The sequence below is a fragment of the Sorex fumeus genome, unplaced genomic scaffold (assembly GCF_029834395.1).
Source record: "Sorex fumeus unplaced genomic scaffold, SorFum_2.1 ptg000043l, whole genome shotgun sequence".
Taxonomy (NCBI): Eukaryota; Metazoa; Chordata; class Mammalia; order Eulipotyphla; family Soricidae; genus Sorex; species Sorex fumeus.
In genome coordinates this window covers 41,732,501-41,747,355 of record NW_026606100.1, presented here as the reverse complement: position 1 = coordinate 41,747,355, position 14,855 = coordinate 41,732,501, and the positions used below count along the sequence as shown (strand labels likewise).

The window sequence follows — 14,855 nt, the reverse complement described above, 5'->3', positions numbered from 1 at the left end:
CCCACATGAAAAATTTGGATGACTTTATAAAAGTACTATGTTAACAAGAGCAAAAAAAAAAAAAAAAAGGTGTATCCTTTAAGTCTGTGAAGACTTTTAAGGGTAGTTTTGTCCATTTGCCTATTTAATTAACAGGCACTAATCACCAACAGATCCATATGAAGCACTGCCCGTTATGGAGAAATCCTAGGTATGCTAATGCAGAAGAGAGAAATATAAAGTAACTGATTCCTACCTAGCACCGAGTCAATACTCATTCAGATTGGTGGAAACCATTGACAACTGAGGCAATACTGGGCTAGCCAACACAATCTGAATAAATAATTTCCATTTCAAAATAAGTATATTGATCAATATAATGTAACAATAGATGTAAAAGTAGTTCAAAATTTTATAGATTATAAAATGTTATTCCTAATTTAGCATTATAATTTTAGTACATAATACAAGGTTAAAAATGACTTAAGGTTATAGTTTAGAGTTTTAAAACCTCCACAATGTATTAAAGAGAAATAATTACACATCTGACCGCCAAAATGTATAGGTTAATTGGGGAAGTTACTCTGAAATGATAATAATTTGGAGTACAAGTGATTTTAAAATATGTTAATAGTTTCAAGTACATGAAATAACTCAGATGAACATTAGCAATGCCAACAGATAGTTTATAAATTCTCATAAGTAATGTATTTGCCCCCCAAAGCCTGATGGCTTACAATTCATCCATTTGCCCCTGTTCCCAACGATTTATTCCATAAGGACCTGATGGTCCCTAATTTTCCCTGATCCCAATGAAATAGACAAAATTATTTCCTCCACCAAGCTTCAGAAACACTCATGCAGGGCCGGAGAGACAGTACAGGGGTTAAGACTCTTGCCTTGAATGCAGCTGACCAGGTTTGATCCCTGACACCACATATGATTCCCTGAATACTTCCAGGGAATTGGAAGTATAATACTGCCTCCAATGCAGGACCTAATAATCAGGAAGGATTCCTGAGTAGAGAGGGAAGAGTAAGCCCCACGCACCACTGGGTTGTGACTGCTAAGTCAAACAAATATAAAACAACAACAACAACAAACCATAGCTAAAATTCACATTATTCACAACAGACAAAATCTAGAAAAACCCAAATGCTCCACAACAGTTACTAGATAAAGAGCTATGGTGTATATACATAATGGAATACTGCTAGCTGGAAGAAAAGATGAATTCATGCGATTTACTGCTTCATGGATGGATCTGGAGAGTACCACAGTGAGTGAGGGTAGTCAGAGGGACAGGGATAGACGCAGAATGATTTCTCTCATATGCGGAATGTAAAGAATCACAGTAGGATTCAGTTGCCCAAAGGCAACTGAAACAAAGAGCATGAGAATCAGTCTTCAGTAGGAAGCCTGCCACTGGGAAAGGTTTGGTGGGGAATTGTTTAGGGAAGGAAATGCTAGCACGAAGGTGGAGGAGGAAAGTGCTGCCATATAGGGCTGCTGGGGGGTAGGGGTATTGGAGGAAACCTGGGGACAGACATTGGTGGATGCAGTGGACACTGGTGAAGGGACTGGTGTTGGAATATGGTATGCCTGAAACTTAATCATGAATTACTTTGTTTTATATATTTACTTAAAAATTTTATTTTATTTTCATAAAATTGCTCACAATGATTTGTTACATTTAATATTCCAACACCAATCCCACCACCATTACACCTGCCACCGCCATATTTCGAATGTTTCCACACTGACCCCCCCCAAACCCGGCCCCCAAAGCAGGACCTAAATAATTTATTTTGTATTGCTTGTTATGAATAATCCACTAAGAATGATCCAAAAAAATGTCCTTAGAGGAAAATGTGTGAAGATTGCTGTATTCCACCCTGGAGCCATTAAGCCCTTGTATAAGAGATTACTAACATGTTGTTAAAGGTTGAGCCTTGAGTGCTTATATATAAATACCCTTGACACCACATATGTATATATGTGTATATACATATCAATGTTTATATACGTGTATATATCAATGTTTATATTTATATATGTTAATCAATGTATCCATGTATATATACACATGTATCTGTATTTATATACATATATATTTATTTATATATATTTTTCTTTCTCTTTCTCTCTGAAATGGGTTACCTTCTACTTTACACCCCATCAAATGTGGTGTGCTACTCTTGGTACATCATGAATAACTCTGTAACTCTGTAATTCGTGGTGTTTCGATTAAAAAATAACAATCAAATTTCAAAACGTTCATTCAATTAATAATAGATATTTATAGCTACATAGTTATCCAATAAATAATTTGCTAAGATATTGAGCTTATTAAATAAAGTTTATATGGGTTGAAGTACGGAGGTAAAAGCTCTTAACTTGAACATGGTAGATCTTGGTTTGACCCTTGGCACCACATATGGTCCTCGAGTACTGCCAGGAGTGATCCCAAAGCAGAGAGTCAGGAGTAAGCCTGATCTCTACAGGGTATAGGCCCCAAACAAGTAACCAAAAAAAAGGACAAAACTAACACACAAACAAAAAAACCCTTGACATTCCCTGTGCCTAGGACAGTATCAGGGTTTATATCTCAATGAGTTACACAAAACTGATTTTCCCTTTCAGATGGGTTCAAGATGTCTCCTACCCCTCTCCCCAGTAGAAATTTTGTTGATCATATAAATTTAAGGCAGTATTTTTCTGGCTATTTCAGAAATCAGCCTAGTCCCCGGCTAATGAGCCTTAATGTTAATTTCTTAGAGTTTCAACAACTGTTTTCGGAATAGCTATTGAAGATCCACTGGGCTCTCTCCAAGTGCCCACGTGTTACAAATAGAATTGAAAATGAAAATTCAGGAAATCAATCCATTTTGAAAGATTTGATTTATATTATATGACTGAAACTCAAGCATGAAAGCTTTGTAACTGTATCTCACAGTGATACAATTAAAAAATAAATAAATAATAGAAGGTGTGATTTATATGAACACAAATAATCAAGTTTTTAAAATGGACTGAGACCATTGGCAATGGGTTAGGATAAGATTACCAAACCAGAAAATAATGGCAGGATTACTTAAAAATAAACTTATTTTTCCTCAAAATGGACAGTCTTCAAAAATCCTTTTTCCTTGTCGGGCTTTAGGGTGATTTCTTCCTCTCTCTAAATAAATAGATATTTATTTAACTGTGTCTTAGAGTTTATATCTCAGGATGCAAAAGGACAACACAGTGCCATACATGAATGACGGCCCACCATGACAGTCTCTTTGATAATGACTTGACTTGGAAAACATATTCTTCAATAAAAAAATTATTTTTTAATGTTGACTTTGTTCTGTTAAGGCAACGTTGGAAAACACTGTCGCCCAACAGGAAATACAGACGAAAGCTTCAAATGTAGAGCACACACACAAAAAGCCATTTTTAAAGCTCATGCCCATCAAGTTTTCCACTTGATATAAGTCGTACATAAAGTCTTAGTCCAATGTGAACCCATGCTGTGAAAATTCTGTAGCACCCACCTTAGAAAATTCTGTTAAATACATAAACACTGCTGAAAAGAAAACTTCTGGGCGCTAGAAGTCAGACTCAAAGGGAAAATAAACCTGATTAAAAAAAAAAATCCCAAGGAAAGTCATATAAGCACGGTACAACAGGGTCATGAGCTTAACCGTCCTTCCCTGTAATATTTGAAAGTAAATTGGCATTTTAGCAAATGGCTTTGGTTGTCATTCTTTTTTCTTAACTCACAAAGATACGATGAAATAAGAATGGCTTCACGTGTATCTTACAAACCGACAAGAACAGGCATACGCATTATGGAGTAAGACACCTTTAAAAATGAGTATAATACTTTTTAATGGATTAAAAATGAACGCCATGAATTCACTTGGACCACCTAGGGAGAAGGGTCTCCAAATAAGACTATAAATGACATCCCTTTCTTACCATTATGAAGCTCTGTAGAACTCAGCTCAGAGAACCTTACAAAATAAATTTAGGCACACCTTGAAAATATTCCTTAAGAGCTTCACCCAAATGACAGCCCCTCTGTTTTCAGAGCAGAACTATCATTTTTTTAGAAGTAAGATTTTTAATAGGCTTATAATCATGAAGTGATAATACACATTAAAATGATCATCTTACCACTCACTGGGTAGACGTTTTAACTCAAAAGCTCCAGTCAAATAATCCTTTGCAGCATTTGAAAACATGCCTATCAAGCAGAGATGTCTTCAAGATTATGAAACCATAACCACACTCTTATCACTCAAAATATCTCTGCAGATAATGCTTTTGGTAAAAACATAAATTACTCACTCTCTGGGAAAATACTTTCTCTAAGTTATATATGATTGAGTGACAGATGTTTGACATCAAGCCAACTTTATAAGCCCATTTTTCTGTCCTTATATTGTAGAACAACACTGTTATTTTGTCATTTCTATCATTGTCTTAGACACCAAAGCCAGAATTTCATTTTGTGCTCAAATGAAATTACTTAAAAATCTGAATCATCTTTTCTAACTACAAGTGGTACTACATGGAAAGTATCATGTTAAGCGAAATGAGTCAGAAAGAGAGGGATAGACATAGAAAGACTGCATTCACCTGGGGAACATAAAGTAACAAAATAGGAGACTAACACCCAAGAGTGGCCGAGATTAGTACCAGCAGTTTTGCTCCATGGCTTGGAGGCCAGTCACACATTCTAGGGGAAAAGGGAGCTCAGATAGAGAAAGGAGCACCAAATAAAGGGTGTTTGGAGGATCCTCCCAGAATGGGAGAAGCATGCTGAAAGTAGACTATAGACCAAACATGATTGCCACTCAATACCTCTTCTGCAAACCACAACACCCAAAAGGAGAGAGAGAGAACAAAAGGGAATGCCCTGCCACAGAGACAGGATGGGATGGGGGATTGGGGGTGTCAGGGATACTGGGACCCGTGTTGGTGGAGGGTGGGCACTGGTGGAGGGATGGGTGTTTGATCATTGTATGATTGAAACCCAAGCACAAACATAAATCTACAACTGTACCTCATGGTTTTTCACTAATAAAAATTTTTTTAAAAATCTGAATCAATGTTGACAGACATCTATACTTTCTAGTCTATTTTAATATGCTTGTAATTAAAGACAATCTATACTCTGATAATACGAGAATGAAGTATCTGACCTTTTGAGTTATATATCCCTAAAGCACTGATATTCGGCAAAGCATATTAAAAGCTCTCTGAATAAGTGACACGCAGAACCACCATCTTTTGTATATACAGTAATGTGATACCACTCCCATGAATCAAAAATTTAATCTTCTATCAATGTAGAATATCTTAAAATCAAGAAATATAGAGTTCATACTTTTGGTTGCGGTCTATTTACCCAGAAATCTTCTACAATATTCAGTAGTAAATGAAGGGGGAAAAACTTACATATGCTTACTGAAGTGTTAACTCAGCTCCAAGTTAGAGTCAAATATCAAAAATTAATGTACTATTTTCTAGAAAATAGTACAACAGTTTTATCCCTTAATCTCTTCTGCAGATAAATTAATATATTCAAGGATTTGTATTTTTGAACCAAATTATTACATGTTCATTACATTATTTTGCAAGAATAATTACAGCTGATCTGGGTTTGATTCCTCCGCCCCTCTCAGAGAGCCCGGCAAGCTACCAAGAGTATCTTGCCCGCACGGCAAAGCCTGGCAAGCTCCCCATGGCACATTCGATATGCCAAACACAGTAACAAGTCTCACGATGGAGACATTACTGGGCCCGCTCGAGCAAATCGATGAACAATGGGAGGACAGTGACAGTGGATTACATTATTTTGTTTGAAACAAAATAATGTACAAACAAACAAATTGCTAACAATTTGAGCCAATTATTATCTGGCAGAGTGAACACTTACACTATTTCTCAAAGAGAAGAATGAGAGGTGGTGGGAGGGTGGGGGAAGGAAGAAGGAGAACAGAAGGCCAAGAGTCTTAAAATGAAGAGAATATGATAGGAGATAAAGAAGAGAAAGTCAGCAGACATGCAAGAAACTCCTGAAACGATAGTCTATTAGACTAATAAAAATTCTGACTCAACAGATACTTTCAAAACTGACTTAAAATTTTAAATGAGATTAAAATAATAATGTGAATCAAAAGACAGTGACAAGATTCTAAAATGGCCTGTGATAATGTTCCAATATCAGGCTCCTAAATCTATGAATCCCCTTAGAATCTTTGCAAAGGTGCAAGAAAACTTGACCAGTCAACCAGTCAAGCCTCTGAGATTGTTAGCTACATAAAGGAAAACATCTCAAATTTCAAAGGCATTCGCTTAGGTCTTTAAAAAAAAGTTTTAAATTTTAAATACATTTTATAATAATTATAGAGTCATTATTATTAATAGTGTGGGTCTGAGGCTGGGGTTTTACTCCAGGTCCTCTTATGTGATGCCGGCAAGTTACCCACTACTGAGGTTGAGGACCTACCCCTGTTTGGTTTTTTTCAAGTGGAAGCTGAGAGCACAACTGATGGCTTTTCCTGTAGCGCTGTAGCACTGTCATTCTGTTGTTCATGGATTTGCTCACGCGGGCACCAGTAACGTCTCCATTGCAAGACTTGTTACTGTTTTTGGCATATCAAATATGCCACGGGGAGCTTGCCAAGCTCTGCCATATGGTGGGATACTCTCAATAGCTTGCTGGGCTCTCTGAGAGGGATGGAGGAATCGAACCCGGTAGGCCGCATGCAAGGCAAACGCCCTACCTGCTATGCTATCCCTCCAGCCCTTTTCCTGTATCACTATTACTATCACCATCACCCCAATGTTCATCGATTTGCTCGAGCAGGCGCCAGTAATGTCTCCATTCGTCCCTGTCACGTGCTAGTGAAGCCCGATGGCACATTGGGGACTCTTTCAGGGTCAGGGGAATGAGGACCATCATTGTTACTGTTTTTGGCATATCGAGGACACCACAGGGAGCTTGCCAGGCTCTGCCATGTGGGTGGGATACTCTCGGTAGCTTGCTGGGCTCTCAGAGAGGGATGAAGGCTTTTTTTTTCCTGTATAAACTCTTTAAAAAGAGAGATAGACAAAGTAGAAATGTTGATGTGTATAAATTGTTTTACTTCTATACAAATGCTCTGATTTTGTGAATTATTTGTTTTCAAGAAGAAAACCAGTTGTCAAACAAGTTCAAGTTCTACAAACTAATTATACAAACCCGAAAAGATCAAAAAATGTCATGTACAAAAGGGCTGACAAAGTATATTCCTAATGTGCATGTGTGTATATATACCCCAATATATATTATTGGGGGGCCAGGGGGTAAAACAATGGATTAGAACATATGCTTGCATGCAGAAGCCTGGAATTCAGGTAGAGCTCCCAACCAATGACTAAATTTAAAATTAAATAACTACAATAACATAGTTGCCAATTTTACTTAATCTTTTTTTTTTTTTTGGCTTTTTGAGTCAAACCCAGCAATGCACAGGGATTACTCCTGGCTCATGCACTCAGAAATTACTCCTGGCGGTGCTCGGGGGACCATATGGGATACCGGTGATCGAACCCAGGTTGGCCGCATGCAAGGCAAATGCCCTACTCACTGTACTATCACTCCAGCCCCTTAGCACAGAGGGTAAGCCGTTTGCCCTGCACACGTTCAACCTGGGTTTGATTCCTCCATCCCTCTAGGAGAGCCTGGCAAGCTACCGAGAGTAGCCCACACGCATGGCAGAGCCTGGAAGCTCCCTGTGGCGTATTCAATATGCCAAAAACAGTAACAACAAGTCTCACCATGGAGATGTTACTGGTGCCCACTAGAGCAAATCGATGAACAACAGGGATGACAGTGTTACAGTGCTACAATAACATAGTATTGAAATGGAGATAAATGTATTTCTTAAGAAAGCTTCAAAAATGGGCGGAGAGACAGTATATCAGAGTGGGGGCTTTCACCTCGTGCATGCAGCTGACCCAGGTTCAATCCCCCACAACTATACATTGGTTCTCCGCATGCCACCAAGAGTGATCACTGAGCACAAAGTCAGGAGTAAGTCCTAAGCACAGCTGGGTGTGACCCAAAACAACAAAAGAAATCTTCAAGGAGATAAATAGGACCCCCAAAACAAAATCCTTATGTTAAAATAGAAGAAACTTCAATATAAATACTATTTCAAGTAAGATGGGTAGAAAATATTTCTTACATGAAAGGGAACTTATAAATCACAGTATTGCTATTATTCTTACTCTGAAATTGTATCCTGCATTTCCTTAATAAAACAAAATACACAGAATATTGTGATAAATGTATTATTTAATAAAAGAAAGGTAAGTAGTTTATAAATATTGGAAAATGTGTCTTGACAATAATAAAGTGGTATAATAAGAACATGGCTTATTAGATTATTAGTTACTCTACTTGCTGAGTAATGCCTACTCTCGTTTTCCTAAGGTAAGATCACTAATTATTACAGCTACTGAATAAGACTTTCTCCATATTCAATGCACCACTGTTAACTGACACAATCACACATATTATTTCATAGAAAGTGTAGGTATTAATGATCACTAACTGCCTAAATTTCTACACATATGTGCAAAACCACTCCTTTAGACAGACATGTAGATGAAATTCAATGAAGCAACGTTTATCTGGCTCTAATACACAGAGATGAAATACTAGCACTGGATGGTAGGCATCTAACCCAATTTTATATCATGCATTCATATCAGGGATGATCTCATTCAAATGCAGATTCTACTACAGTAGTTTTGAGTGGGCCCTAAGATCCTGCCTCTCTAGCAAGGTCCCAGATGAAGATGGTATTGCTGGTGCCAAGCCTCATTCAGGGAAGTAGTAAATGTACTGATTTCCTCTTTAGTCTTTTATCACTAAAATGCAATATAAGTTTAGAGGTAGAGACTACCTGAAGTGAAGATAATTAGAGAGAAAACAAATACATACTTCTGTAAAGCAATTTACAAAACTTTTCTTTATGTATTAATTTATTTATGTTTCTTTTAAACTCCAGGAGTGAGTATCTGGATGATTCTTCAAATGAAACTTGGTCATATTTGGTTTGATGCTCAGATTATATGCACAAGTACACAAAGCCTGATGAATTAGGGGTCATATATAAAGCCTCCCTAGCCTAAGGACTTAATTTGTTCACATTTGCTTGGTCTATATTCACATATGTTTGACAGTACCCTTAAGGAGGAACATTCAGAGTCCCCTGCCTTACTTGTTGAGTTTTCATTGTGTTCTGTCCATGTTGAGTATTAAACCTAGACCCCTACACACATGAAGCATGCACTCTACCACGGAGGTATATCCTTAGCACTCCTGAATGCTAATGTCTTATAATTTCTCCTACATCGTCACATAAAAATTCTTCCTTTCATTTCAACCAGTAAACAGACCACCTCTTGGATTACTGTAATATATCTCTAACATGCCTTGTTTCACCTTTACTGCTCCTTTCCTACATCCCTTTGTCCCCACAACTTGTACCAGGCCACCTGTTGCTGAAATACCTCCAGGGCTATCACACCCTCCTTAGGGTTCAGTTCAGCCTCCTTCTCTGGCCCCAACTCCCGCCCACAACTTGCACCTTTTCTGGATCTGCCTGGTAGCCTATGTGCTCCATCCTTTCCTTCACACTGTTCTAGTGTACCAGCCTTCTTTCTGTTCTTTAAACAGCCAAACTCCTGCAGTCATTTGACAGCCCTCTGCCTCACCCTCCCTCTAGTAACCCCCTGCCCCCTGTTGCTTGCTGGTGGCATTTTTGCACTGTTCAAGACTGCGTAGAAAGCATTTCTCTGGGCCTTCCTGCTACCCAACCACAGGTAGCTGTCATCAGTTCATCTCTAATGCCCTGCCTCATTTTCCCACTCTCTGAAATGATTATTCGTCCAGCATTAATCTTTCAAGATGGTTATCTCATCCTCTCCTCTTTCCTAATCTGTCCCTATCATAAACAAGGACCCCGGGTTTCTTGTTTACTGCCATATCCTCAGTATATGAGACATAATATTCAATAGTCAGTTTTTGATAAATAATTCAGAAAGAAGTTAATAGATGGGAGAACATGACCTATTTTGACTCTAACAGATCATGTCAGGCAATCTAGGTGCATGGGACCCAGTCACACGTCGTCTGTGTGGTCTATTAGTTGAGATATTCTGGCTGCTATATAGCTTGATCATAAGTGTGCAAATAACTTAATCTCTCTATACCTTGTTTGCTCAGCTGTAAAATGGGGCGGGGGGAGTAAAGTAATCACTGTACATGTTGTGGTATGGAATAAAGAGATAGTAATTGTAGAGTACTAAGAACTGTGTGGAGCCCTTATTAAGTGTTCAACAAGCAGCATATTCTTTCTGCATATGACCACACTAGTCTGTAGTGGAGAAGGCACAGGGCCCTGCATGTGAGGTGAAGCACTCCTTCACCACAGAAAACTGCAGAGGTGGAGTTCCCTGGCATAAAGAGATCAGTGGCTCAATGGAACATCGGGGTCAAGAGGCCCAAAATAAACCACTGAGAAAAGGGATGACTCTTGAGACTTGGTACTCAGGAATGGCAGGATCAACATGAGAAATGACACAAGACCACCCTTCAAAGATGTGAGGTTACTGACCATGGCCGAACTCTCTATGTGTGGTTTCAGAGGTGGACGGGAGGGACAGCCCATTTGGAAGGGAGGGGTGAGCAAGCATGCATATCTTAAACCATGTGTTTGTGAACCGGAAGAGACTAACTTGCATTTCTGTCTATTTCTTTTATCAATCAAATAGCTTCCATTAGTTTTGTATCAATTGTAATAATGGCATATTTACTTTGAAGAGGAAAAAAATTTCATTTCAGAATAGAGGGCAGATGATCCAGAATTTTAAATATGAAGTTCCTGGTCTCCAACAAAATAGATTATTTCCACAGCTAGGAGTCATACCTGACTACTGGTAATTAATTTTAAAACGGAAGTCGAAGAATATTCAAATATTCTAAGACAAGAACTTAGAAGTAATGCCAGACTGGATTAAGGCGATGGCTCCTTCAACAGCAGATTGTTTCCTCTTTGAAGGTGACTCCCAAGGAAGTTTTGTTAATGAGTCTGATAATTGTCCCTCTTGACATCAGTCTTAGATTGAATGTTCTAGCATCAGCACTCCAGTTTAACACCATATATCCCTCCAGCTATGCTTTTTTCCAAATGGAGCTATTTAACTTATAACCTCATCAATTGCTCAAATAGAAAGGGATTCACAAAGCAAACTTGATCAGAAGTGATTTAATATATGCCAGGATGTACACAGCAATTGGAAATAATCATGTACTAGTTCTCAGAACGAGTGCATAGGGGACAGTAGTCCCAATGTTGACTCACTGCTCTGAAAGAGACAACAGGTGCCACTTTGACAAAACGATGTCAAATGTCGTAAAATTGGTTTAAATTTTTATGTCAAAAATAATTCAACAGTTTTAAAAGGTAAATTTTAAATTTGTCTTTTAATTTTTAAAAGATAAAATTTAAAAATCCCTCCCTCCCTTTCTTCCTTCCTTGCTTGCTTCTTTTCTTCCTTCCATCTATTTTTGGCCACACCCAGAAGACCTCAGGTTTTACTCCTAGCATTATGGTCAGGGATAACACCAGGCAGTGATTGGAGGAACATAGGTGGTGACACCAAACTGAGGTCTGCTTTGTACAAGGCAAGTGCCTTGACCCTTCAACTATCTCTCCAAACCCTGATGTTCACTGTTTTCCAGGAAGACACTAGTGGTTCAAATAATATGCTTTCTAGTCTACTCCAAATATAATTACTTATAAGTAATAACCAAACTTTTTTATTTGCCAATAGAAGATATTAAGTTAATAAACAGAAACAGATTTTTGTTGAAATCTTTTACCAAAAATTTTGGAAAGGTAACTATATTGTTAATGGCAAAGTATAAAAATGATCACTTTTACAAAACCCTCTTCATTTTTTAAGCACTTAGAAACATGTGACCTCAGTTTACTGTAAAACAAATTTAGGGGATACATAAAGCCTGGTATCAGGTATCTAGTTTGCAAATAAAAGAACACAGAGAGGTTAAGTGATTTCTCAAAGTCACACAGCTGACTGACAGAACCAGACAAAGGAGCAATCCTCTTTTTTCCAATTCAGCACACCAAAACAAGAGTTTCTAGGATTTTTGTGGGGACAAATAAAAATATCAAAATTTATTTTACCAACATGGAAAGTATCATGTTAAGCGAAATGACTCAGAAAGAAAGGGATAGACATAGAAAGATTGCATTCATCTGGGGAACATAAAGTAACAAAATAGGAAACTAACACCCAAGTATGGCAGAGATTAGTACCAGGAATTTTACTCAATGACCTGGAGGACAACCACACATGTTAGGGGAAGGGGGAGCTCAGAAAGAGAAGGGAACACCGAATAAAGGGTGTTGGGAGGATCCGCCCACGATGGGAGAGCATGCTGAGGGTAGACTGTCGACCAAGCATGATTGCCACTCAATGCCTCTTTTGCCGACCATGGCACTCAAAAGGAGAGAGAGGGAAATGCCCTGCCACAGAGGCAGGGTGGGATAGGGGATGGGGGGGGGGGAGGGGATGCTGGGATTCGTGGTGGTGGGAAATGCGCACTGGTGGAGGGATGGGTGTTTGATCATTGTATAATCGAAACCCAAGCACAATAATGTGTAAGTCTACAACTGTGCCTCATGGTGCCTCACTATTAAAAAATAAATAAATATAAAAAAATAAATAAAGAAAACTAGACTTAGCATTAAAATGCTAATATATTCCTAATAATAATTATAAACACAAATACATTTTAGTAAATACCAAAAAAAAATTTATTTTACCAGAAGGCCCCAAATCAAACTGCCAATCTTGCTGTTTTTTCTTAGTAATGAACAGTTAAATACGTAATGTCTACTTCTATCATATTTTAGAGCTACTTTTCCCAAAAAAGGAAAAGCATAACTTTAGGAAAACATTATCATTCTTTAATACAATTTTCATGAAAAAGTTTCTACTTTCTATTTTATCTTCAACTTGCTGTAGACTGGCAAAAATTGTAGTTTTGATATAGAACTCGTTTCAGACCAATACTTATAAACCACTTCCCTTTATTTCTATTTTCTCCCTTTATTTGTACAAAAGCTTGCTTAGTCCTTTCACATCTTTTCCTGCTTTGCATGTTATAGGTTTTAAAAGAAACCAGTATGTGCTAAAAGTTTTCCCTTTTGTGTTCTTCTGTTGCATTGGTAACAAAACGGTAGCATAAATTTACAACAGAGTGAAAATAAAAAGCTGATAACTTATTAGACAGAGCTAGATGGAGGGTAAGATGGGAAACAGGGAATGAGAAAGGGACATGGTCACCATCAAAATTATTTTTCCCTTTTTCTTTCTTTGATTTATTATTGTCTTATTTATTTCTGTGGCACCCAAGATCTAACCCAGGACTTTATATATGCAAGCCAAACAAAAGTTTAACAGCCAGTATCGCCTGTAAACAAAGGATGATACTAGCAAATTAAATAACTTCCATAACCCCACAATTAGATTTTTCCTGATATCACTTTAATGAAAAAGAAAGGACAGGAAAAATATTCTGCTCTTGCCTTCCCATTCCTCACTTAGCTTTCAAACTCATTCAAGAAAATGAATGAATACAGTAAAGTCGAGGTAGGCAAAAGTTGGACCACATCTGTCTTCACCTCCACAAAGTTCAGCCTTCTCTCCCTTCCCAGACCTGGTTTTATAATCTGTAAAAAAAATCTCTAAACCTTACACGACAGACAAATACGAAAATTTATATGCATATATGCCATCTATCAAATAGTATGTGAGCACTGATGTTGGTTTGGGAGACAATCTTAAGCTGACAATTTCGATATTGGATCTATATAGATAGTTTAATGTGGCTGTTATATTTAACACACAACAAGAATAAGAGTGAAACAATGTTGAATCTTATAACCTCGATCAATCCATGATCCTCTAGTGTGTGTGATCCTCTGGAATGAGTTCCATTAGCTCTGGGAGGGAGTTAGGGTGAAGGTGTAAAAAAACAAAAAAGGAAAGGCGATAAAATCAACTTCATCAAGCTCTGGGATCAGGATTCCAGGAAGACTATCTCCAACCCAGCCCAGCCCCATGTGGAAAGAGCCCCATCAGTAGAAAGCTTTCGAGGAAGGATCCTTGGTGATGCTTACATCCAGTAGGACTCCTGCTACATTCCTCACGGATGTCAAAGTAGCCCTTTCGAAAAATTCCATTTGTATATATAAATTTCAATCACAATAAAAATGTTTTTCTCTACAATAAAGACAAATATCTGCACATTATCCCACATTAACGGGATAAGGTGTTTTATGGATGCCAAACAGTTGAACATGTTATTGTTTCTGAAGATTACTCTGAGGAAGGCAATTTTGTTTCCATTTTTCTGAAGAAGAAACTGAGATACAGAGAGGTTAAGGATCTGCACAGGAGCACAAAGACAAAAGCTAAAGTTTTAGCCTGGTCTTTGACCTCAAGAAAGACAGTCTTTCTATTATTCATATTTTTCACAAGCACAGTCACTTCTAAAGGTAAATTCAACAACAAAAGTAACAAAGGCTGGACTCGCTCTAATTGAGGCAGAAAATCAACAAACCAAAAACTTTAGAAAGAAGGGCCACTCATACTGTCAAAAATTCTGGGAGCCTTTATTGTTTTCTTTCTTTTTTCCTAACCATTTCTAAAATGTTAATCTGATTTGTATTTACCTTATTTACTTCCTCAGAAATCATCACATAAATCAACTAACATAGCCATAAACTCAG

General features: G+C 37.8%; 1 protein-coding gene across 4 annotated transcripts in view; it reads right to left on the bottom strand.

The window, feature by feature from the left end:
• VTI1A (vesicle transport through interaction with t-SNAREs 1A) overlaps positions 1–14,855 on the bottom strand; it is a 405,243-nt gene that overhangs the window by 294,218 nt on the left and 96,170 nt on the right. The window lies entirely within an intron of this gene.